Source organism: Suncus etruscus, chromosome 8, assembly GCF_024139225.1.
Source record: "Suncus etruscus isolate mSunEtr1 chromosome 8, mSunEtr1.pri.cur, whole genome shotgun sequence".
In the NCBI taxonomy this organism is placed as follows: Eukaryota; Metazoa; Chordata; class Mammalia; order Eulipotyphla; family Soricidae; genus Suncus; species Suncus etruscus.
Window position 1 is genome coordinate 53,554,741 of NC_064855.1, and position 26,855 is coordinate 53,581,595.

At 39.3% G+C, this 26,855-nt stretch overlaps 2 pseudogenes; both read left to right on the top strand.

The window, feature by feature from the left end:
• The first annotated feature begins 18,462 nt into the window (after positions 1-18,462).
• On the top strand, positions 18,463-18,563 carry LOC126017166 (uncharacterized; annotated as a pseudogene).
• A 1,262-nt stretch (positions 18,564-19,825) lies between these two features.
• LOC126015936 (40S ribosomal protein S13-like) lies at positions 19,826-26,504 on the top strand (annotated as a pseudogene).
• Positions 26,505-26,855: the final 351 nt, after the last annotated feature.

The following is a 26,855-nucleotide window of genomic DNA, read 5'->3' on the forward strand; positions in this document are numbered from 1 at the left end:
GGAAGGAGTCGCGCGAGGCCACAGAAGAACATTCGCGGAGAAAGCCCAGGCGCGAGTCCCCGGGAAGAACGTCTTCCTCGGAGCTCGCGCTTCCGGAAAGCTGTGCGGACCACACCGGAAGTTGTACATTCACCTCCGACCCCAAGCAGATCTCGCGCGCTTTAATCTTGCTGCTTGCCACGCCCACTCGACTTAGAGCCCCGCGGACCGCGTTGCAGGCTTGGGGCTCTAACTCGGGCCTGCGCAGTCCCCTCTACTGGGAGACTTCAGTCTTGCTCTCTCACACACCCTCGCCTCCAGGCAACCGAGAGCAGGTCCCTCAGCCGGACTTCCGGTCACTGCAGGTGGAAAGGGCGGGACTAAGTGACGCTCTGGAGGCGTGACGGCGTCGCCCGCTGCTCCTTCCCTAGAGGCTTAGTTGGGCTTAAGCTAAAAGGCCTGCAGGCCTGCAGCTCTCCTTGCTGGCCTGCCCAGTGCTATGTCCTCTCCTGGCACACTCCCTCCACCGATTACGCTTTCATTTAGTATATTTGTACTGTACCCGCTAGGTTTGCGTACTTTGAAACCACGTTGATTTATTTCCATTATGCAATTTCCAAACATTTCTCTTCTGGACATCAATTGACTAGATTTACCAATTTAATGTGAAATTGATATTTACTTCTATTTTTCCCTACTGACTAGTGATAAGTAAAAATAAACACTATAAGCTTCCCAATATAGCATTTCAGTATTTGATAAAAATGCTTTTGCAAAAAAAAAATAACAAACTGAATATAATTATAATACATTTTTCTAAATACATTTATATTTGGAAAGAAGCCCAGAGTAACATGGAAACTGACACTCCGATAATATATTCTTCCCAACACATAATGTAGTTGACACTGTATAAGGAGCATTTGGTGTGAAGTAACTGCATGATAAAGAATTACTGCTAACTATTTTGAGCTAAATGTTGCTTGCTCACCTTAATGACATTTGTTAAAGTTCTAATTCCTTGTACCTCACAATGCAAATATTTCTGGATACAGGACCTCTAAAGAGTCGATTAAATTGAATGAGGCTTTTCTGGTGGGCCCTGAGCCAGTATACCTGGTGTTCCAATAGAGAGAAATTAGAGTACACAGAGACAGAGGCAACAGTGATTGCACAGTGGGAGTGTGTTTTTGCCTTACAGGACGCAACCCCAGGACAGACCCTGGTTCGATTCCCGGCATCCCATATGACTCCCCAAGTCTTCCTGGAACGACTTCTGAACACAGAACCAGGAGTAGCCCGAGTACCTCTGGATGTGACCCAAAAATCAACCAACCAAACAAAAAAAGAATACCTAGAGACATCAAAGATCAGTATATATAGCAAAAAGGCCTCCCGTGGATGCAATGAGAAAGTTGCTATGTGTCAGGAAAAAAAAATCAATATTCAATTGACTTTAGGCTTCCAGTCCCCAAAACTGAAAAAGTAATTTTTTTCTTAAACTACTTACTCTGTGATATTTCAGCCATTTGGGGTTATTTTTTATTTTTAGACCTCATTCTCAATGCTCATAACTTTTTCTTGAATCTGTGCTCATGGATCACCCCTGGCGGGGCTCAGGGACTATATAGAACTATGTAGATTGAACTGGGATGGGCTGCATGCAAGAGAAGCACCTTGCCCACTATAATAACACTCCAGCCTCAGTGATATTTTAATTTTGTTTTAGGTTCATACCTCATAGTACTTAAAACTTAATCCTGGCTCCATGCTTAGGGATCACAGACCACTGTTGGCAGTTCTTGAGGAATGAACCTGGATTGGTTGCATGGAAAGCAAGTACCATAACACCTGAATTATTTCTCTGGTCCTATGATATTTTATTATGTAGCTTCTTGCAACCTTGTATAATAACATTAAATGAACTAGAGATATTCTTGATTATGGGATTAGAAACATAGAAGCATTCAGGGATTCTGACAGGTTAAAAAGGAAATTTCATCTTACTCATATTTTACTATAAAACAGTATTAACTCTGTTTCCTAACAAGGAGCTCTGTCTACCAACCTTGATTTAATTTTTGTTTTGGGGGGCCACACCCAGTAATGCTCAGAAGTTACTCCTGGTTCAGCACTCAAGAATAACTCCTGGTGTGTCTAGGGAATCATATGGATGCTGCGGATTGAACCTGGGTCAATCCCCAGCAAGCACCCTACCTCCTATAACCTATACTATCTCCCTGATCCCTTTATTTCATTGGAAAATCCTTTATTTTAATGTTTAAAATCCATAAATATTTATTTTAATGGAGTTGAAGTCAGACTATATTCTGGTCTTTCTCAACTATTTTGATGGGCTTTCATAAAATCTTCCTTGCCTCTTAAAATTGTTCTGAGGTAAATTTTTGCATTAGTAGTTTTTTTATTTTTTTTTATTTTTTATTTTTTTGGTTTTTGGGTCACACCCGGTGACACTCAAGGGTTACTCCTGGCTATGCGCTCAGAAGTCGCTCCTGGCTTGGGGGACCATATGGGACGCCGGGGGATCGAACCGCGGTCCATCCAAGGCTAGCGCAGGCAAGGCAGGCACCTTACCTCTAGCGCCACCGCCCGGCCCCAGTAGTTTTTATTTCTGTCATTGTGTTATATGTACTCTAGATACTTGAAACTATTTGAAAAGCACTGTTTCCCTATCATTTTAAATTCCTTGAGATAGGTAGTCGTATTGTGTTCATATGTTCTAAAACTCAGAATACAAGTTTTGGAGACTCCACAGATTAGAGCTTCAAAACTTTTGCAGAACTGGAGAGAGAGCTTTACAAGCTTTATACTTGGGAGGCCTAGGTTTGATTCCCAGAGCCTAGAGTATCCTCTGAGCACTGGTAGGTATGCTCCCCCAAACAAACAAACCAAACCAAACCAAACCAACAACAACGATTAATCCTAAAAATATACCGGTATGCTGAAAAATTTGTTGTCCCTATTATACAAGGAGAATTTTCTGTAGCTAAGCGACATCTTGTGGCACCAAATAGTATAGCCATTAATTACTGTCTTTGTACTTCCTTGAACAAATTGTTCTGTTGCTCAGATTTGGGACCTTGAGATAGCATAGCGGTGGGTGGGGCGTTTACCAAGGACGTAGCAGACCTGGACGAACCTGGGTTCGATTCCCACATCCTGTATGGTCCCCCGAGCTTCCAGGAGCAATTTCTGAGTGCAGGGACAGGGATAACCCCTGAGAGCCTCTGAGTGTGCCCCACTCCCCCAAAACAGTTCAAATTGTGGGGCCAAAGAGATTGTAGAGTGGGCAAGACGTTTTTGCCTTACATTGCAGTCAGCCTGGATTTGATCCCCTGCACCCCATACAGTCTCATTTGGTCTCTTAAGCCCTGCAGAAGTGATATCTGGGCTCAGAGCCAGGACTAAGCCCTGAACACTACCACTGAATATGGCCCCAAAACAAAACAAAACAAATCCACATCATTATAACTAAACTACTAGACTTAGAGACTACTTGAACATTATATGGCAACAAATTGGACAGCATAGAAAGACAAATTTCTAAAAGTATTCTACCAACCAAATGATGACAAATAATATTATAAGCCACAGTGTGTTCTGTGTTCAATGTTCTTGGCAAATTTCAGAGAAGTCTACGTGTCAGGTATCAAATCTTGACATCTTGCATAGAACTTGCACTTAACATTTTGAAATATCTCTGGCCCCTGAAATTGAACGTTACATGAAAAGGATAATATGTCATAACAAAAAGGAATTCAATCAATGATAGTTAATTCATTTGATAGAATCATAAATTTATCCAATACACTCTTAAGAAAATAAGGCTATACTTAATTGTTTATTATAATAGATATGCAAAACTTTTTTGAAATATTTTAACAGTTACTGTAGTCATGATTAAAAAAATTAACAAAATGAGTGCAAAAGGAATGTATCTCAAAATAATAGGAACTGCATGGAAAATCCAGAAATAATACAACAGTGAAAAACTGAAAGTCTTCTATGATCATAACTAGAAAAAGATATATATATGTTGAAATACCTAAATTAATATATCTGTTTGAACCATCAAATTAAGTAGGACTCAGAACATAATATATACCAAAATCTATTTATTTACTCTATCAAATATAGAAAATATTCAGAGCACAGGTAAAAATTTTTACATAGTAAAAATAGCATTATTATTGTATAATTTGTACAATAGGTTCAATACACTCTATAAAAATATCTATAGTATTTTCTTTTCTTTTTTATATTTTATTTAAACTCCTTGATTACAAACATGATTGTGTTTGGGTTTCAGTCATGTGAAGAACATCACCCATCACTAATTCAACGTTCCCATCACCAATGTCCCAAAATCTCACTCCTCCCCACCTGATCCCCGCCTGTTCTCTAGACATGCTTTCCATTTCCCTCATACATTATCATGAATAGGACAGTTCAAAATGTAGTTATTTCTCTAACTAAACTCATAACTCTTTGTGGTGAGCTTCCTGAGGTGAGTTGTAACTTCCAGCTCTTTTCTCTTTTGTGTCTGAAAATTATTATTGCAAAAATGTCTTTCATTTTTCTTAAAACCCATAGATGAGTGAGACCATTCTGCGTTTTTCTCTCTCTCTCTCTGACTTATTTCATTCAGCATAATAGATTCCGTGTACATCCATGTATAGGAAAATTACATGACTTCATCTCTCCTGACAGCTGCATAATATTCCATACTGTATATGTACCATAGTTTCTCTAGCCATTCGTCTGTTGAAGGGCATCTTGGTTGTTTCCAGAGTCTTGCTATGGTAAATAGTGCTTCAATGAATATAGGTGAAAGGAAGGGGTTTTGTATTGTATTTTTGTGTTCCTAGGGTATATTCCTAGGAGTGGAATAGCTGAATCATAGGGGAGCTCGATTTCCAGTTTTTGGAGGAGTCTCCATATCACTTTCCATAAAGGTTGAACTAGACAGCATTCCCACCAGCAGTGGATAAGAGTATCTTTCTCTCCACATCCCCGCCAACACTGTTTATTCTCATTCTTTGTGATGTGTGCCATTCTCTGTGGTGTGAAGTGCTACCTCATCATTGTTTTGATTTGCATCTCCCTGATGATTAGTGATGTGGAGCAGTTTTTCATATGTCTTTTGGCCATTTGTATTTCTTCTTTGTCAAAGTGTCTGTTCATTTCTTCTCCCCATTTTTTGATGGTATTAGATATTTTTTTCTTGTAAAGTTCTGTCAGTGCCTTGTATATTTTGGAGATTAGCCCCTTATCTGATGGGTATTGGGTGACTAGTTTCTCCCCCTCAGTGGGTGGCTCTTGTATCCTGGGCACTATTTCCTTTGAGATGCAGAAGCTTCTCAGCTTAATATATTCCCATCTGTTAATCTCTGTTTTCACTTGCTTGGAGAGTGCAGTTTCCTCCTTGAATATGCCTGTAGTCTCAATGTCCTGGAGTGTTTTGCCTATGTGTTGTTCTATATACCTTATGGTTTCGGGTCTGATATCGAGGTCTTTCATCCATTTGAATTTTACCTTCGTACATGATGTTAGCTGGGGGTCTAAGTTCAATTTTTTGCACGTGGCTAGCCAGATGTGCCAACACCACTTGTTGAAGAGGCTTTCTTTGCTCCATTTAGGATTTCTTGCTCCTTTATCAAAAATTAGGTGATTGTATGTCTGGGGAACATTTTCTGAGTATTGAAGCCTATTCCACTGATCTGAGGGCCTGTCCTTATTCCAATGACATGCTGTTTTGATAACTATTGCTTTGTAGTAAAATTTAAAGTTGGGGAAAGTAATTCCTCCCATATACTTTTTCCCAATGATTGCTTTAGCTATTCTAGGGAGTTTATTGTTCCAAACGAATTTCAAAAGTGCCTGATCCACTTCTTTGAAGAATGTCATGGGCATCTTTAGAGGGATCTCATTAAATTTGTATAATGCCTTGGGGAGTATTGCCATTTTGATGATGTTAATCCTGCCAATCCATGAGCAGGATATGTGTTTCCATTTCCGCGTGTCCTCTCTTATTTCTTGGAGCAGAGTTTAATAGTTTTCTTTGTATAGGTCCTTCACATTTTTAGTCAAGTTGATTCCAAGATATTTGAGTTTGTGTGGCACTATTGTGAACGAGGTTGTTTTCTTAATGTTCATTTCTTCCTTATTACTATTGGTGTATAGAAAGGCCATTGATTTTTGTGTGTTAATTTTGTAGGCTGCCACCTTGCTATATGAATCTATTGTTTCTAGAAGCTTTTTGGTAGAGACTTTAGGGTTTTCTAAGTAGAGTATCATGTCATCTGCAAAATGGGAGAGCTTGACTTCTTCCTTTCCTATCTGGATTCCCTTGATATCTTTTTCTTGCGTAATCACTATAGCGAGTACTTCCAGTGCTATATTGAATAGGAGTGGTGAGAGAGGACAGCCTTGTGTTGTGCCAGAATTTAGAGGAAAGGCTTTCAGTTTTTTTCTCCATTGAGGATAATATTTGCCACTGGCTTGTGGTAGATGGCCTTAACTATATTGAGAAAGGTTCCTTCCATTCCCATCTTGCTGAGAGTTTTGATCAAGAATGGGTGTTGGACCTTATCAAATGCTTTCTCTGCATCTACTGATATGATCATGTGGTTTTTATTTTTCTTGTTGTTGATGTTGTGTATTATGTTTATAGATTTACGAATGTTAAACCATCCTTGCATTCCTGGGATGTAACCTACTTGATCGTAGTGGATAATCCTATTAATGAGGCACTGAATCCTATTTGCCAGGATTTTCTTGAGGATCTTTGCATCTGCATTCATCAGTGATATTGGTCTGTAATTTTCTTTTTTCATAGCATCTCTGTCTGGTTTAGGTATCAAGGTGATGTTGGCTTCATAAAAGCTATTTGGAAGTGTTTCCGTTTGTTCAATTTTAAGAAAGAGTCTTGCCAGGATTGGTAGTAGGTCCTCTTGGAAAGTTTGAAAAAAATTATTAGTGAATCCATCTGGGCCTGGGCTTTTGTTTTTGAGCAGACATTTGATTACCGTTTTAATTTCATCAATAGTGATGGGGGTCTTTAGATATGCTACATCCTCTTCCTTCAACCGTGGAGGATTATAAGAGTCCAAGAATTTATCCATTTCTTCCAGGTTCTCATTTTTAGTGGCGTAGAGTTTCTCAAAGTAGTTTCTGATTATCCTTTGAATCTCTGCCATATCAGTAGTTATCTCTCCTTTTTCATTCCTAATATGAGTTATCAAGTTTCTCTCTCTCTTTCTTTGTTAGGTTTGCCAGTGGTCTATCAATCTTGTTTATTTTTTTAAAGAACCAACTTCTGCTTTCATTGATCTTTCGAATTTTTTGGGGGGTTTTCACTTCGTTGATTTCTGCTCTCAGCTTTGTTATTTTCTTCTGTCTCCCTATTTTTGGGTCCTTTTGTTGAGCACTTTCTAGTTCTATGAGCTGCGTCATTAAGCTACTCAGGTAAGCCCCTTCTTCCTTCTGATGTGTGCTTGCAAAGCTATAAATTTTCTTCTCAGTACTGCTTTTGCTGTGTCCCATAAGTTCTGATAGTTTGTGTCCTTATTGTCATTTGTTTCCAGGAACCTTTTGATTTCCTCCTTGATTTCATCTCGGACCCACTGGTTATTCAGTATGAGGCTGTTTAACTTCCAGGTTTTAAAGTTTTTCTTCTGTGTCCCTTTGGAATTAACAAATAAATTCAGAGCATTGGGGTCAGCGAAGGTAGCCTGCAAAATTTTTATCCTCTTGATCAGTGGTCCTCGAACTATGGCCTGCGGGCCACATATTGTATTTGTATCTGTTTTGTTTCTTCATTGCAAAATAAGATATATGCAGTGTGCAGAAGAATTCATTCATAAGTTTTGTTTTTACTATAGTCAGACCCTCTAGTATTAAATAATTAGTGATGGTTGGATGGAGAAGGATGGAGGTGGATGGATGGAGAGATTTTTCTCTGCCATCCCAGGCCATGTGGCTCCGCAATCCCCATTCAGCTGGCGGGTCCCAGGTTTAGTTGAACAGTGGAATCAGACTCATCCAGAGACAGGCATCAGGAAGTATCATCTTTATTCATGCCCTATCCACCACATGTATGTGGCCTATATCATAACCTTTCAAGCACAGCCATTCTTAGCTAGCCCTGCATCTTAACTCCTTTCAGCCATCTTCCCTTTAACCTCCATGCTGGCTAAAGACCAAAAGTTCCACCCCCAATTCCCTGTGTCAAAGGCCTTATCTACCTTTTCCAAGACCCCTCCCAGGAATGGGTGGGGTCTTGCAAGTAAGGTCAAGTTACCTAGAAAAAATGGGTGGGGGATGAGGCTTCAAGACCCTCCAATGGTCTGAGGGACAGTGAACTGGTCCCCTGTTTAAAAAGTTTGAGTACCCCTGCTCTTGATATTATAAAGGTATGTTTTATGTGCCAGCATGTAGTCTATCCTGGAGAATGTCCCATGTACATTGGAGAAGAATGTGTATCCAGGTTTCTGGGGATGGAGTGTCCTATATATATCCAGTAGGCCTCTTTCTTCCAATTCTCTCCTCAGGTCTAGTATGTTCTTATTGGGTTTCAGTCTGGTTGACCTATCCAGTGTTGACAAAGTTATGTTGAGGTCCCCCACAATTATTGTGTTGTTATTGATATTATTTTTTAGATTTGTCAACAATTGTATTAAATATTTTGCTGGACCCTCATTCGGTGCATATATGTTTAAGAGAGTTATTTCTTCCTGCTCTACATACCCCTTGATTAATATAAAATGTCCATCTTTGTCCCTTACAACTTTCCTGAGTATAAAGTTTGCATTATCTGATATTAGTATAGCCACTCCAGCTTTTTTATGGGTATTGTTTACTTGGATAATTTTTCTCCAGCCTTTTATTTTGAGTCTATGTTTGTTCTGATTATTCAGGTATGTTTCTTGTAGGCAGCAGAAGGTTGAATTGAGTTTTTGATACATTTAGCCACTTAGTGTCTCTTAACTGGTGCATTTAGTCCATTGACGTTGAGAGAAAGAATTGTTCTGGGATTTAATGCCATCTTTATATCGAAATTTGGTGTGTCTTTTGGTTAGTCTTGTCTTAAATTAGGTCTTTCAGTTTTTCTCTTAAGACTAGTTTTGCGTCTGTAAAGTTTCTGAGTGTTTTTTGTCTATGAAACCATGTATTCTTCCGTCAAACCGGAAATTGAGTTTTCCTAGGTGAAACATTCATTTCATTCAGTTTTGTCACAATATCCCACCACTGCTTTCTGGCCTTGAGTATTTCTGGTTACAGGTCTGCTGTAAATCTCAAGGATGCTCTCTTTAATGTAATTTCCCTTTTTGATCTTGCTGTTTTCAGAGTTCTGTCTCTATCTGTGGGATTCATCATTGTGACTAGGATGTTTCTTAGAGTATTTTTTCTGGGGTCTCTTTTGTTGGTACTCTTCAAGCATGCAGGATTTGATTACATATATTCTTTAGCTCTGGAAGTTTCTCTTTAATGATGTTCTTGACCATTGATTCTTCCTGAAATTTTCTTTCTGGGTCTCTGGGACTCCAATGATTATTAAATTGTTTCTGTTGAGCTTATCATAGACTTCTATTTTCATCTGTTCCCATTCTTTGACTAATTTTTCCATTGTCTGTTCATTTGCTTTAAGTTTTATTTTTTTCCCGTCTCTCCCGCTGTATGGAATTGTTATTTATCTCATCTTCCACAGCACCAAATCTATTCTCAGCTTCTGATACCCTGTCCTAGAGCTTATCCATTTTGTCATTCACTTCGTTTACTGACTTTTTCAGGCCTGTTATTTGACACGTTATTTCAGTTTTTAGTTTTGTGATTTCTATCTTCATATTTTCTTGGTTCTTTATTAGTGTTCTGTTCAACTCGCTCCATGGTTGCTTTGAGTTCTTTGAGTATCTTCCATATTGCTTGCCAAAAGTCCTTATCTGAGAGGTTGAGTAGTTGGTTGGTCATTATCTGGTCATCAGAACTGTCATCTTCATTCTCTATGTCTGATGCTGGCCTGCGTTGTTTCCCCATCATCACACTTGTATTGTGGGTTTTTCTACGTGTTGTGGTGGTATTCATTGGCTAAATGAGTTACGCAGGCACACTCCTCTGGCTCTGCCCTTTCTGGTTGGGTCGACTTGCCTCCAAGGGAGGGGAGTCCTCCGTGGATGAAGCCTCACATAGGATCAAATCTTAGGCCCTAGCAAGCAGCAGAGAAGACAGTCTGGAGAGAAATGCTGGGCTTCAGTGATCGAGCACAGTTCTTAGTGTGATGTTTTCTTTTTGTTGCTATTGTACAATTTTCTTAGAAAGAGTGCAGGGCCACGTAGTAAATCGGAGCTTCCATGCTCTTCTGGAGCCTCTTTTCAGCCCACTCCCAAGAGGTTCACTTGAGAGGACAGAAGACAGACACACACAGGCAGCACTCACAATTTTTCACAGTCGGGCCCCACTGGGTAGGCGTAGTTTTATAGATTTTCCCAGCCTGATGTCACAAACAGGGGACCTGGCTTCTTCAAAGTAATGCTTATAGCTGGTTTTCACGTTATGAAGCAGTTCCTTGGTGTTCCCGCCCTGGAATAAGCTCTGGGAGAGTGAGTTTTTTGGAGCCTCTTTTCAGCCCACTCCCAAGAGGTTCATGGGAGAGGACAGGAGACAGACACACACAGGTAGCACTCACAATTTTTCCCAGTCAGGCCCCACTGGGCAGGCGTAGTTTCATAGATTTTCCCAACATCATCTATAGTATTTTCAAGAGAAACAAAAGGTCTTAAAATTTATTTAGAACAATAAAAAGACCCTTGGTAGACCAAATACTCTGGAATAAGGACAAAGCTGGAAGAATTATATTTTGTGATATTTTATATCAATTACATCTTAAAAAACTGGGAGAAGGCACCTGGAGGATGTGGAGGTGGCTCCTGTAGTACCAGCACCAGCAGATCTGAACAACACTGCATCTAAAGGCTCTACTCAAGTTGCTCAAGTATCACTGGCCCCTGGAAGTCCTTTGAAAACCTCTTGGGATATTCCCTCCTAACTTCCAATAAATAAAACCTGGGTCATAATACAGTACAAATTGAACTTTCTGAGTTCTTCAAGTCCTCTCTACTATCTTTCTTACTTAGTATCAACACAATGTTTTCAGTACCTCAGGTTAACACTGTAAGGCCACCATTGATCCTTGTTTTCATTCATTATCATTTCTATTATCAGAGCAAAGCGATCAGTAAAATATGTCAACTCTCCTTTAGAAAAATAACCAGAATTCAAATATTTTTTTTACCATGCCACCATATTACACCTCCTAGCATACTGTACTGCAATAGTTCCTTAGCCAGTTGTGTATATTCACATTTGCCTGTTGACTTGGATTTCCCTAAAAAATAACTTTTCAAGAAACTAAATCTGGTCATCACTTTTCTGCTAGAAATGCTCTGATGGTTTCTTTCTCTCTATCTTTCTCTTTCTTTCTTTCTTTCTTTCTTTCTTTCTTTCTTTCTTTCTTTCTTTCTTTCTTTCTTTCTTTCTTTCTTTCTTTCTTTCTTTCTTTCTTTCTTTCTTTCTTTCTTTCTTTCTTTCTTTCTTTCTTTCTTTCTTTCTTTCTTTCTTTCTTCCTTCCTTCCTTCCTTCCTTCCTTCCTTCCTTCCTTCCTTCCTTCCTTCCTTCCTTCCTTCCTTCCTTCCTTCCTTCCTTCCTTCCTTCCTTCCTTCCTTCCTTCCTTCCTTCCTTCCTTCCTTCCTTCCTTCCTTCCTTCCTTCCTTCTTTCTTTCTTTCTTTCTTTCTTTCTTTCTTTTTTTTTAATATAATTTTTATTTTGATCATAGTGGCTTACATATTGTTGACAATAATATTTTAGGTACATATTTACATAAAATCAGGGGGGATTCCCATCCCCAAATTGTCCTCCCTACACCCCCGTTTCTGTCTTACCTCCCATTTCCTCTTCCCTCACCCCCAGGGCGGCTAGAATATGTGGTCCCCTCTGTCTCTAACCAACTACTTAGTAGTCTTGCATCAGTTTGGTCTTGATGCCTCCCTTATTTCCCCCTCTAAGTAGGGGCAGGGGTAGCTAGTTCAAGTTGTGTGGTTTTGCCTGAAAAAGAGAAAATAAATAAACCGGGGTAAGAGTTTAATACCCCGAAAATGGGGAGAATCCTTCTAGAGGTTCTCATCATCGATTTGGGAAATGAAGGAGAAAAAGAAGTTGAAACACTCCACCAGTACCAAAAGAAGTGTCAAATATCCAGTGAGGACTCCAGCTATAACGATAAGCACCACAAAAAAAACAGATAAAAAACAAACCAAAACAAACTAAAAACAAACACAAACAAACAAAAAACACGCCGTGGTCTTGAAATAAGAAACATGGCGTAGCACATAACGAAAGAAAAGAAAGGAAGAGAAAGAAAAGAAAAAAAAAGAATAATTGGGGCCAACAATTTCAATAATCACATCCAAACTGAGGAATCGACCAAAATAGCTAGGTAAATAAAAATAATAATAACAATAATAAATGAAGGTAAGATATATATATATATATATATATATATATATATATATATATATACACATAACCAAGGTTTTGTGTTTTTTGTATTTTTTTTTTCTCTCCTGCCCTGGCACAGTAAATATTGGGGTCATTCGAAAAGGAATTCACTTGCCCTATAAGATATGGGGTTTCTCCGTCCTTGGAGTATACTGTCATGGAATCAGCTCTAGTCTTTGCTCATGATCATTACTCTCCAGGTTGTGGGTTTTTTTTTTTTTTTTTTTTTTTGGTTGTTGGAAGGCTTCTGCTCTGTCCAGTGTGATACCGTCAGAGCTCTGTGTTTAGCAGTCCCAGTATCTGTACATATCCTGAGGTGGGACTTATGGTGAAGTCAGTCTTTGTGAATCTAGAGGTTCTGTTACCTCAGTGCCATTTTAATCCATCTTCTGTGGTTGGTGATCTTGGTCTTTGCTCTGAACCTAGGAAGGCATCTAGGATAGCGTCTTTCTTTGTTCTTCCAGAAGCCCCTTTCCGTTACAATTGTCTCTGCCGGACCTTTGGGACTGGGGATCATGCTTATTGTGCAGGTCTTAGTTCAAACCCTAGACTAGGGCTTTTTTATTGGTCCCAAGATGTATACAGTCTGGTCGTGATTCTAGTATCCAGTCATCTGTAAATCACGATCTTGGCTTTTGGACCTACCAAAGGGGGCCGCGTCTTCTGGTTTTGTCTTGTCGTTAGCTGGTGAGGTAGGCTAAACTGCTCTAAGGTCAAGTTGTTCACATTTTCCTCATTGTCGAGATATCATGTTAGAGCTGGCCCTTGTTGTTGACCCTGCAGTAATAAGGCTGTCCCAGATGGAGATTGTTTCTTACAGCTGTTGTGAGGAGCTGTGCCGTTTCTATGTCTGGGATCCAGGGTTCAAGGCTGGTTGAATGGTATCTAATCACCTGAGGTCTAAGTTGATTCCACTTGACATATTTTCAAGGTAGGAGATAACCCTGTATTGTAAACAACTATGAGTTCCTATCTCTAGTAGATAAGAGCTCTTTTTTTTTTTTTTAAATATGTAAGATTTCCCCTTTATTTAGTGTGCCTTTGCAGGGGGAAGTGGTGCTCCATTATATGTCGGAGTATTTGGGGTGGACAGAGTGGGTAACAGAGATAGGTCACATACCCAAAGACGATTAAAAAAAAAAAAAAAAGGAAATAAAAGTGTATGTGCCCACAACTATATATGTAAGGCAAACATTTAAATAAATAAGTTAATTAAAAAAAATATAAAAAATAAAATGAGTTAGCGAAGTTTTTAAAGGACCAACGTGGTGCAAAAGACTACTTTGCATCTTTTTCTTTCTTTCTTTCTTTCTTTCTTTCTTTCTTTCTTTCTTTCTTTCTTTCTTTCTTTCTTTCTTTCTTTCTTTCTTTCTTTCTTTCTTTCTTTCTTTCTTTCTTTCTTTCTTTCTTTCTTTCTTTCTTTCTTTCTTTCTTTCTTTCTTTCTTTCTTTCTTTCTTTCTTTCTTTCTTTCCTTTCTTTCTCACACCCAGCAGTTCTCAGGGGTTACTTCTGGCTCTACACTCAGAAATCGCTCCTGGCAGGCTCGGGGGTACTTATGGGATGCTGGGATTTGAACCACAGTCCTTCTACATACAAGGCAAAAACGCCTTACCTCCATGCTATCTCTCTGGCCCCATCTGATGGTTTCTTATTTCACATAGTCAAAGTAATTTATTATTGTTTTTTGTTTTGGGACACACCCAGCTTTGCTCAGGTAGTACCCCTTGCTCTATGCTCAGATTACTCATGGTGGGATTGGGGAACCATGTGGAGTGGTAAGGATAGAACCTCATTGGCTACTTGCGAGTTAAGCACTCTATCTGTTGACAGTTGCTCTGGCCCAGCCAAAGTTTTTTGTTTATTTTTAAATCTACAAAATCCTATATTACCCCCACATTCCTATAACCTTTTAAATCTCTTATTCTCTAACACATCTGCCTCAGGGCCTTTATGCATGTATAAACTTCACATCTATAGTCTTTTTAACATGTTATCTCTTAGTATCAGACATTCCTTAAAATAACGTATTCCATATTATTTAATATATAGCCATAATGTACATTTCATTTTCTTTATTATTATATTTATTTATTTATATTTTGGGTTTTGGGTCACATTAGACTGTGCTCAGGTCTTACTCCTGGTTCTGTACTTCAGGATCATTTCTTATCATATTAAGGACTATATGTAGTTCTTGGGGACTATTTATAGTGTTGCAGATCAAACCAGGGTGGGCTCTAGGCAATAGTACCAATGGTACTATTACTCCAGCTCTAGCTTTCACAATATAAAAAAAACCTTTTATCCAGATTAGGATTGGAATAAATAATTTACCCAAAACAACATCCAGAAACATGTTGCATTTGTTTATATGTATCTTAAGGCACTTTTTGGGGGTTACACCCGGCAGTGCTCAGGAGCTACTCCTGGCTTATGCTCAGAAATCACTCCCGGCAAGTTTGGGGAACCACAGGGGATGCTGGGATTTAAACCACTTTCTGTCTGCATGCAAGGCTAATGCCATAACGCTGTGCTATATCTCCGACCCCCCACTTTAAATATATATATTTTTTAAGCTCTGTTGTCACATGTGCCTCTGTTCAGATAGTTAACTTCTTATTTTTAAATTTTTTTTTATTTTAATTATGACAACAAAGATGCAAATAAAGAGGACAGGGTAAAGTTACAGTGGAAGCCCAATCACTCATAAACAGAATTCTCGGTAGTCCCATCGTTGATATCCCAGCCTTGAAGTTTCAGCCAAAGGACATTAAGAAAAACAAAACTGAACCCATGTACAATACAATTACTTTGTCCCTCAAATCCCCAGTTGTAGTACACACTATTTCTTAGCAGCACACAATATAATCTAAAGAGATAAGACTTATGTAACTCCTTAAACATTGAGGGCAAAGTACATTTATCTAGTTCCATGCACATGCTTACTAGTTTTAGTTAACCTCAAAAGTTTTAGTGGGTTGTTTTTCTTAAGGATTGGAGTCAAGGGAACATAGTAAAAGACGGTGGCATTTGTTTGCATAGGCCCACCAAAATATAAGGGACATGGAAAGAAAAATTATGGTCTAAATACAAGGAGACCCTACCCCTGAAGTTTCCTGGCACAGGACTGACTCTAGGCTCCAGGCAAACTAGTTTGTCCAATTTAAGTCATCTTCTGTAGTGGCAATACACCTCCATTCCTCACATAGTCTCTGTTGTTGGTATCATGCTTCTGTATTAAAGATCCTGGAGTCTGCATATCCCATATTGCAGTCAGGATGGTGCAGAGCATCCTCTCGTTTCACCTCACACTTAAGGGGCACTAGAGAGAACCATATCCTGTAGAGCAGGTCATTGTTGTTGTCAAGTCTTCTCAGTGTAAACGGAAGTCTCTTTTTAGGAGGTCGATGTCAGACCCTTGGTAGTGTCTTTCCTGGTAGAGGACTGCTTCCAGCTGTTGCTATAAAAGACCTTGGATGTTTCATAGATATCTTGCCTGGTTCCGGCATGAATGGAGGATGCCCATTCTTCTGAGGCCTGTGCCAGGTCATTATATCAATGTTCAGGGTGTAAGGTACATTGTACTGAGATTTATTAGATAAGAACTTATCTGTATGTATAGTGTTTTCCCATTTTAATGTGTCTATGCAAACAAGGATCAATGCCATGAAGCGTTATTGGTGCATCTGGAGGCAATAGGAACAAGACCAGCAATTTCCATGACTGTTCAATCATAGGCATGAAACTGAGGGACAGTTCCACCAACAATCTTTACTGAACAGCTTACAAAGAAAAGACAAGATGAAAAGTGGATAGAAACATCATGGTAGAAGAATATATAGAGAGTTACAGCAGTTAAAGAAAATACCCATAAAATATTCAAAAGATATATGTGTTCAATATGTGTTCAATTTGTGTCCTCCTAAATAGTTCTGGGATTTGTTAGATCTACTGTATGTCTTTGGTCAGAGATTAGAACTGTGTGTTACTGAAGTTAAGAAGGGTAAATCTGGGGTACTTATGGTTGGGAGGAGCATATGTTTGCAACATGTAGACTGGTATGAAATTGCCAATGACAGCCTGAGTATAACTGAGCAGCTATCTGCCACCCCCCAGATCAAACTCCACCCCCTAAGCCAATCTCTAGAGCCGGTCTGAGAGTGGGGAAAACCCAGGGTGCCCTATCAGCTCCTCCCAGGAACCCACCTGGAGATCCGGAGGAAAGGGGGAGAGGGGGGTCGGGTGACCCAGGTCCGGGCCCCCCTACCCTAGGCCGGGCCAAGAAGCACACTGGCACATGCAGAGGTCTGCCAGTGCCCCGCCCGTGCCGGCTAAAAATCCTGCTCCAGGAAGGGAGAGAGACCCTCCCAAGCCCGAAGGACAGGGATTTAAGCCCCCACCCTAGGCCAGTCTCCAGACCCCGGCCTGGGAGTGGGGAAAAAAAAAAACCAGGGTGTCCCATCAGCTCCTCCCAGGAACCCACCTGGAGATCCGGAGGAAATGGGGAGAGGGGGGTCGGGTGACCCAGGTCCGGGCCCCCCCCTACCCTAGGCCAGGCCAAGAGGCCGCTGGCACATGTGGAGGTCTGCCAGCTGCCCGCCCGTGCCGGCTAAAAATCCTGCTCCAGGAAGGGAGAGAGACCCTCCCAAGCCCGAAGGACAGGGATTTAAGCCCCACCCTAGGCCAGTCTCCAGACCCCGGCCTGGGAGTGGGGAAAAAAACCCAGGGTGCCCCATCATCTCCTCCCAGGAACCCACCTGGAGATCCGGAGGAAAGGGGGAGAGGGGGGTCGGGTGACCCAGGTCCGGGCCCCCCTACCCTAGGCCGGGCCAAGAGGCCACTGGCACATGCAGAGGTCTGCCAGCTGCCCGCCCGTGCCGGCTAAAAATCCTGCTCCAGGAAGGGAGAGAGACCCTCCCAAGCCCGAAGGACAGGGATTTAAGCCCCACCCTAGGCCAGTCTCCAGACCCCGGCCTGGGAGTGGGGAAAAAAACCCAGGGTGCCCCATCAGCTCCTCCCAGGAACCCACCTGGAGATCCAGAGGAAAGGGGGAGAGGGGGGTCGGGTGACCCAGGTCCGGGCCCCCCCTACCCTAGGCCTGGCCAAGAGGCCGCTGGCACATGCGGAGGTCTGCCAGCTGCCCACCTGTGCCGGCTAAAAATCCTGCTCCACTTTAAATATCTTAACAGCTCTTTCTTTTACCACTTTTTTCATATCATTTGGAATAAACAATTTGTCTTTTGTATTGTTGATTTCTTGCATCCAAGACTGTAGAACTTGTTTGTCTTTGTTAGTTCTCCTGATCAACCTGTCAGATTGAATCTGAGGCTAGAATGGTTAAAATTTTAATTTTTTTGTTTTGATTTTTGAGGTCATCATTGGTAGTACTCATCAGTTACTCCTGGCTTAGTGCTTGAGGGTCAGTTCTAGCTGTGTTCATTCAGAGGATCATGTGGCACTGGGGATCAAATCTGGACTTTCTGCATGCAAGGTATGAGCTATATTTCTGATTTTTATCAACTTAATTTTTCTCCCCCAAAATTTTATAAATAAATCTGTGTTTTGCCTTAGGGAGGTTATAATGTATGACTATTTTAGTTTTTGTGATGTTGAGTTTGTTCAGTAGATTCAAATAATGAATTAATTCAATTTTGCCACCAGAGGTCAGGATTTCACTTTAGAAATAGCACCTCAAATATTAATGGGTGAGACTATAGTACCCCCTGTTTGGAAAACTGAACTGCCACATGCAGAAATAAACAAAAACTATTACTATTTAACACTATCATTTTTTAAAGTCAATCAATTAAAGCTTAGATATTAATCCCTCAACAAGAAGTTCCTAAATTAACTTGGTTTACTGATTTATTTTCAGAAATAATTTACTTAGTATTCCTCTTGAAATCTATATTCATTAAGGAAACACAAAGTGATTTGTTGCTACAGAGAAGATTAGCATGGCCCCTGTGCAAGGATGACACGCAAATTCATGAGGTGTTCAATATAAAAAAAAAGTGATTCGTTGCATAGAAGGCTACAAGCATCTCAGGAACCTTATCATTTTCTAGTGCTTATCATATATACATATATACATATATTTACACATATATACACATATGTATATGTATTAAAGATACTGCTTTTAAATAAAGAATTTATAAATATAATATAAATTAAAGAATTTATATATATACACATATATAAATTCTTTAATTGAATGACTGTGAGAAACACAGTTACAGAGTTGTTCATGACTGAGTTTCAGTCATACAATGTACAACACCCTTCACTAGTGCACATTTTGCCCCATCAATGACCCCAGGGAAAGTTATAAACCATAAAACATATAAAAGGAAAAAAGTAAGCCAGACACTATAAGACCAAAACATCAGAGATATCTTTGGACTTCCAACCATAAAGCAAGAGAAACAAAAGTGGGCCTGGAGAGATAGCACAGCAGCGTTTGCCTTGCAAGCAGCTGATCCAGGACCAAAGGTGGTTGGTTCGAATCCCGGTATCCCATATGGTCCCCTGTGCCTGCCAGGAGCTATTTCTGAGCAGACAGCCAGGAGTAACCCGTGAGCAACGCCAGTTATGGCCCAAAAACCAAAAAAAAAAAAAAAAAAAGAAAAAGAAAAGAAAAGAGAGAAACAAAAGAAAAAATAAGCAAGACGGACTACATTCAATTAAAAAGCTTTACAGGGAAAAATAAATCACCCATTCACAAAAATAAATAAAGCAACTAAAAGATGATATTTGTCATTTATATCTGATAAGGGGATAATATATAAAATAAATTACAGAAAATTTTAAATATAATAACTCAAACCAACTATCAAAACCAAAATAAAACAAAACAAAAATACAGACAAATAACCCACAGATATTTGCAAAAAAATCTCAACATCACTTACCCAAACAAAACAAAAAGCAAAACAGAATAAAAAAAAAAAACTACAGAGATATTAGCCCCCATCCGTGAGAATGTTCTGAATCCAAAGTTTTGACAGGGTTGTGGGAACAAAGAAACTCTGATACACTTGTTGAGAATGTAAATTGGTACAACATCCACAGAAAATGGTATAGTTTCTTTTAAAAATAGCTAGATAGCCAAGAATAAGGTCCAAGCACAGGTGTGTATGACTCAATCTTCACTTCACCCATAAATAATAAACAAAATTAAAACATGGAATTGCTTTTCTACCCACACCTAGTATGTAAAAACTCTAATTCAAAAAGATAGTCTCACAAATCTGCCCCACACTGCCAGTATGCCGATGGCTCAGATTTACTGCCCTCTTGACTTATCTCTGCAGAGACCTCTAGCCTCCAAACACTCCAGGTATGCTGGTTGTGGCATATCTAGAAAATATGGAAACTAAAGAGCCAGGCCAGACCAGGCCACCTTCTCCTTCCGTCCTTCAGGTGCATCTGTATTTCCAGATACCCAGTCACCTCTGGAAGTCACACCCACAAACAGCCTTCTATGCACAGCCAACACCACACTCATGTTGCTTGCTTTCTCTTTCTTTTTTCTTTCTGTCTCTTTGTTCTTTCTTTCTTTCTCTCTCTTTCTCTCTTCTTTCTTTCTTTCTTTTCTTTCTTTCTTTCTTTCTTTCTTTCTTTCTTTTCTTTCTTTCTTTCTTTCTTTCTTTCTTTCTTTCTTTCTTTCTCTTTTTCCTTCATTCTTTCTTTCTTTCTTTCTTTCTTTCTTTCTTTCTTTCTTTCTTTCTTTCTTTCTTTCATTTCTTTCTTTCTTTCTTTCTTTCTTTCTTTCTTTCTTTCTTTTCTTTCTTTCTTCTTTCTTTCTTTCTTCTTTCTTTCTTTCTCTCTTTCTTTCTTTCTTTCTTTCTTTCTTTCTTTCTTTCTTTCTTTCTTTCTTTCTTTCTTTCTTTCTTTCTTTCTTTCTTTCTTTCTTTCTTTCTTTCTTTCTTTCTTTCTTTTCCTTCCTTCCTTTCCTTCCTTTCCTTCCTTTCCTTCCTTCCCTTCCTTCCTTTCCTTCCTTTCCTTCCTTCCCTTCCTCTCTTTTTCTTTCTTTCTTTCTTTCTTTCTTTCTTTCTTTCTTTCTTTCTTTCTTTCTTTCTTTGTTTCTTTCTTTCTTTCTTTCTCTTTCTTTCTTTCTTTCTTTCTTTCTTTCTTTCTTTCTTTCTTTCTTTCTTTCTTTCTTTCTTTCTTTCTTTCTTTCTTTCTTTCTCTTCTCTTCTCTTCTTTCTCTCTCTCTCTCTCTCTCTCTTTCTTTCTTTCTTTCTTTCTTTCTTTCTTTCTTTCTTTCTTTCTTTCTTTCTTTCTTTCTTTTTCTTTCTTTTTTTTCTACCTTCCTTTCCCTTCCTTCCTTCCTTCCTTCCTTCCTTCCTTCCTTCCTTCCTTCCTTCCTTCCTTCCTTCCTTCCTTCCTTCCTTCCTTTCATTCTTTCTTTCCTTCCTTTCATTTTTTCTTTCCATCCATTCCTTCCTCCCATCCCTCCCTCCCTCCTTTCTTTTTTCTTTTCCTTTCTTTCCTTTTCTTTTCTTCTCTTTCTTTTTGTTTTTGGTTTTTGGGTCACACCCCAGCTCTGCACTCAGAACTCACTCCTGACAGGCTGGAGTACCATATGTGAGGTCGGGGGTTCAATTCTGGTTGGTTCTTTGCAAGGCAAATGCCCTACCCTGCTGTGCAATCACTCTGGCCCCAGACTCATGTAACTTTTTTTCTTTTGGTGTTTTTTGGGAGGGCCACACCCAGTGGGGAGCCACACCTAGTGACTCTCAGGAATTACTCCTGACTATGTGCTCAGAAATTGCTCCTGGCTTGGGGGACCATATGGGATGCCAGGGGATAGAACTGTGGTCCATTCTAGGTTAACACCTGCAAGGCAGATGCCTTACCAATCAGCGACGCTGCTCTGGCTTCATCTTTTTGGTTTTTAATATAATTAGTCTACAAAATTGTTCATGATTGAGTTTCAGTACACCACCCTTCACCAGCACATTTCCTGCCACCAATATCCTCAGTTTCCCTCCCACCCACCACATAATTTTAATTCTTATTTTCTAGCAGTACACAAAATATTAAGTAAATTGTTCCTACCTGCAAAGTGGTTGGCTTTGGGGAGGTTGGTAGGCTGAGGATCAGTTTGGAGGAAATTTTATATTTGTGGTGGAATATTGAATGCCAGAAATAATTGTATTATGAACAACTCCATAAACCAGTGTCTAAAATAAAGAAGTTCAGTAAAAAAATTTCAAACAATCAAAAACAAAATATTTGCAATGCTGTGTTCATCGCAGCTTTATTTGCAATAGCCAAACCATTGATTCAACCTAGATGATCATTAAGTGATGACTAACTTAAAAATTTGTGGTATACTCTATTACTAAAAAGATTAAATTGTTTTCTTTTCCCAGATATCCTTGCCATAGTGGTCTCTTCTCTGCCCTAACTACACTCCCCTGCTCTTCTGCTCTTTTTTTTTCTTTTTAAATTTTTGTTTGAACCACAGTGGATTACAAATATTTCACAGTAATAATATTAGGTACATGGTGACATTGAATCAGGGGCATTTCCACTATCAATGTTGTCCTCCCTCCACCCCTGTTCCCAGAAGGCATCCCATATCTTCCTCCTTTGCCCCAGAGCTGCTAGTGTAAGTGGATGTGTCTAGCTTGTTTTAGATTGGGTATCGATTCTGTTGTCATTGGCTTTGGATTTGGTGTTTAAGTCTGATCATTTTTATTTTTATTCAATGTTCATACAACTGTTTGGTCTTGGTGACCTCCATTATATCCCCCTTAATTTATGAGGCAGGAAAAGATGGTTCAAGTTATGTGGTTCTGTTAGAAGGAGAGAAAAAATAAGGAAAAAGGGGGGAGGCAAAAATTAAACAAACAAAAAACTGGAGGAGTCCTTCTAGAGGCTATAAATACCAATTTAAAAGAAGAAAGGGAAAAAAAAGGAAGAAAAACATAGCAATACAAAAAAATCAAATAAAAAACCTGAAAAGCACCACAGCAATAAACACCACAGCAATAAAGAAAACCAAACAATAACCATGATCCTGAAATAAAAACAAAGCAAAGCACAAAATAAACCCAAGCAACAACAATAACAACAAATTAATTTTTGTGCTTCTTTTTTTCTGCATAGGCACAGTAAATATTGGAGAGATTAGAAAGGGAATTCCCTTGACTTAAGAGATACAGGGTTTCTTTTCCCTTGAAATATACTGTCATGGCAATAACTACAGGCTCCATACATGCTCTTTTACGCTCCCCTAGGTCCTTTTGTGATGTCTGGAAACTTTCCGCTCAGTCATGGATGATAAAATCAGGCCTCTGTAACTAGAGATCTTGGTATTTGCACAGGTCATAGAATGGAGCCTAGGATGGAGTCTTTCTTTAAGGTTCTAAAAGTTCTATTCCATCACTGTTGTTTTAATCAGTCTTCTATAATTGGTGCTCTTGGTTTTTGCACCAATTCTAGGACAAGGCCTAGTATAGAGTCTTTCATTATGTTTCCGGAAGTTCTGCGTTACAGTTGTCTCAGTCAGACCTCTGAAATTAGAGATCTTGGTTGTTGTACAGATCGTAGGCTAAAGCGTAGACTAGGGTCTTTTTTATTGGTCCCAGGATAAGTTCTACCAGTCATGGTTGTCACAGTCAGTCTTAGAAGTAAAGTAGAGGTACTCTTTGAGCCAGTTATTTTACTACTAAATAGCTGTCTACAGAACAAAAAAACAGTGGTGCAGTTGTACAGTTGTTTCACATATATACATATATGCACATGTATGTTTTAAATAATTTAAAATATATATTCACATGTATGTTCACTTAAACTCATAGAACAAAGAAAGGATATAGAAACAACCCAAAAGACCAACATAAAAAGAACATTCATGAAATGGTAAAGGTATTGTGGTTTATATAAAAATGGAATACTACTATGTTCACAAAAATGGCAATATGTATAGAATGAGAAGTTATTATGCTAAACAAATAAGCCAGGGAAAGGGAGATAAGTATAGATTATTTCACTCATCTGTGCTAGCGATCTTGGCTTTTGCAGGAATCAAAGGATTACGTGTCTTCTGATTTCATCTTATTGTTAGGTGGTGAGGTAAGACAACCTGCTCTTAGACCAAGTTGTTGCCATTTCCTCATTGTCAAGATGTCATATCAAAACTGGTGCTTGTTGGTGTCAGAGCAGTATTAAGAATGTCCCAGAGGAAGTTTGGTTGCTAGAGCTGTTGCAGAGAAATATGTCAGCTCTATGTCTGAGATCTAGGGTTCAGGGTTGGATACTAGCTGTCTAATCACATGGAGTCTAAGTTGGGACCACATGACATATGTTCAAGGTGGGAGGTGCCCCTGTAGTGTAAAATGTATGAATTCTTATTCCTAATAGATATGAGCTTGTTTCTATACATAAAATTTCCCCTGTTTTAGTATGCCTTTGAAAAAAGAGATGGTGCTATATTATATTGCTGGTGCATTTGGGGATGAATGTATCGGACTCCATCATCTCTGCTCTGATTTTGACATAAGCCTTTATCCCAGGCAAGACTTTTTCTTGTAGGTTTCTGTACCAAGCAGAATCAAAACAGGTGAAGTTAAGGAAGAGAAGAAAACAAAAACAAGACAATATATATATGTATATATACAAAAACAAGAAATATATATGTATATATATATACTCACATATATAAAGGAAAAAATAAATAAAAATGTGTTTAAAGAAAGTAATTAAGGGAACAAACTGATGCAGGAGACTACCTTACATTTGGGGAAAAACAGGTTAAGAGGTTGTATAGAGGTCTTAAACTTATAAAGGAAATGTAGGTTTCCCCATTGTTTTTTGAGATAATCTTGTGGGGGGTGGAATCCAGGGCACATTTTTTTGGGAGGGCACACCTGGTGGCACTCAGGGGTGACTCCTGGCTCTGCTCAGAAATCACTCCTGGCAAGCACGGGGGAACATATGGGATGCCAGGATTCGAACTAGTGATGGTCCTGGGTTGGTTGCTTGCAAGGCAAACGCCATACTGCTGTGCTATCTCTCCAGCTCCAAGGGCACATTTTCATCATACACTCTGGTCTTGTTGAGTTTTAGAAATGATTTGAGGCAAAAATGGCTTGGGTAGAGTTCTTATACTGGGAGTCCTTTTGGAGTTGAATCCGGTATCAACAGTCCACATTTGGGGGGGGGGTGAGAAGGAGGGTCACAGAGCATGAGTCAGCAGGAGTGTTGGTTGTGTCTCTTGCAGTGGGGACAAGATGTGGGGCTGAGTGGGTGTCGCTTCACTTGGGAGCTTATTGGGGCAGGAGGTCTGTCTTGATACCTAATGGGTTAAGAACTGATGGTAAAGAACTTTAATAAGGCAGGATATTGGATTGGGATTGGGGGGTGAAATGATAGTAGGATTTCTGTAGGGAGGGAGGTTTTTTTTTCCTCTCCTGCTCTTTGTAGCAAACTTTCTACCATGGACTGGTCCTCCTGGCTCTTGTCTCTATTGTTTTTGGATATTATTATCATATTATATTTTTAAATTTTTTATATTCCACAGATGAGTGTGATTATTCTATGGCTGTGATCATTCTATCTCCCTCTGACTCATTTTCCTCAGCATACTACTCTCCATGTTTATCCATGTATAAGCAAATTTCATGACTTCATTTTTACTAACAGCTGCATAGTATTTCATTGTGTAGATATACCACTGTTTTTTATATCAACTCATCTATTCTCAGGCACTTGGATTGTTTCTAGATTCTGGATATTTTATGACTAGTGCTGCAATAAATATGTAACTACAGAGGGCTTTTATATAGTGTGTTTTTGTGTCCCCATGATGTGTTCTTAGGAGCAGCATTGCTGGGTCAGATGGAAGTTCAATTTCTAGGTTTTTTTCTTTTATATAATTACTTTATTTAAAGAACATGTATCAAATAGTTGCATAGTTGATCATGATACATTTGTTGACAGGTAAGTGGAAATTAAAATATTAAAAAAAGAAAAAAAGAAACAAAAAAGAAAAAAAGCTCAAGAAAATTACTTTTATTTTTAGAGCCGCACCTGGGTGATGCTCAGGGGTTACTCTTTGCTCTATGCTCAGAAATTGTCCCTGGGAGACTTCAAAAACTATACGAGATGCCCTGAGTCTAATCCCTTTTGGCCTCGTGAAAGGCAAACGTCCTAAATGCTGTGCTATTGCTCCAGCCCCATGTGAAAACTATTGTATCTAGCAAAGAGGTCATTAAGTTATTCTCAGAACATTAGGTGGTTTTAAACACACATTGGCATTTAAATTGATGTGTTTCTATGGGGATGATAATACTAAAAAAATTATAGTTGGTTTTTTACCTCCCACTAGTGTCATCTTGAGTTGAAGGCACATTCCTGGAGAAGGCCTGCCTCAGGTGCCTTTGCCCTATCACTCAGCATCCCAACATGGCTGAAGTTGATGACTGATGATATGAAGGAACATATCTCAAATTGGTGTTAACCTGAGAGACTCCCACAGTATTGCACAAGTGCACTTTGTGACAGACAATAAAATTCTGAGAATACTTAATTCTAACGGTCTTGCTCCCGATTGCTACTATTTATGTATTGTTTATTTGTTTGTGTTTCTGAGCCACACTAGATGGTGCACAGGGATTATTCCTGACCCTGTGCTCATAAATCACATCTGACAAGCTAGGGTATACTTGAGGATCAAACTCAGGTCAGCTGCCTACATAGCAAATGCCTACCCACTATGCTATTGCTCTGGCCCCCATATTGCTGCTATTTAATTAAGAAAGCTATTGCTGTTTGGAAGCATCTTGAAAGCAACAGAAAGATTAATGATGCTAAATTTTGTCTGATTCTAACTGAGAGTGATATTCACCATTTGACCTGCATTATAAAACCAAATGAGTCCTCTCTCCTAATTGGAAATATAAATCATCAATTGCCTCTGCCTTGGTTGCTTAAATTTGTGTATTCAAACAATAACATAATTTTTAACTAAAAAAGTGGAGTTGTTCTTTTATATTCACACTATATTAACTCTATATCACTTTATGTATAATATATATATATATATATATACATATATATGTATATGGACTGGGAAGATTGTTCAGCATTCAGGTGCTTTCTGGGTGTTGGGTTCAAACCCTGGCACTTGTATGTGCCCCTGAATAGCATTGGGTGTAACTTTGAAAGCTCATGCTGAGTACTGCTGCTGTGGCCCTATTAGTTCACAGCTGAGATTGCCTGGAGTGGCCCTCAGGTTCCCTGAGCACTGTTTGCAAGGCAAAAAAAAAAAAAAAAAAAAAAAAG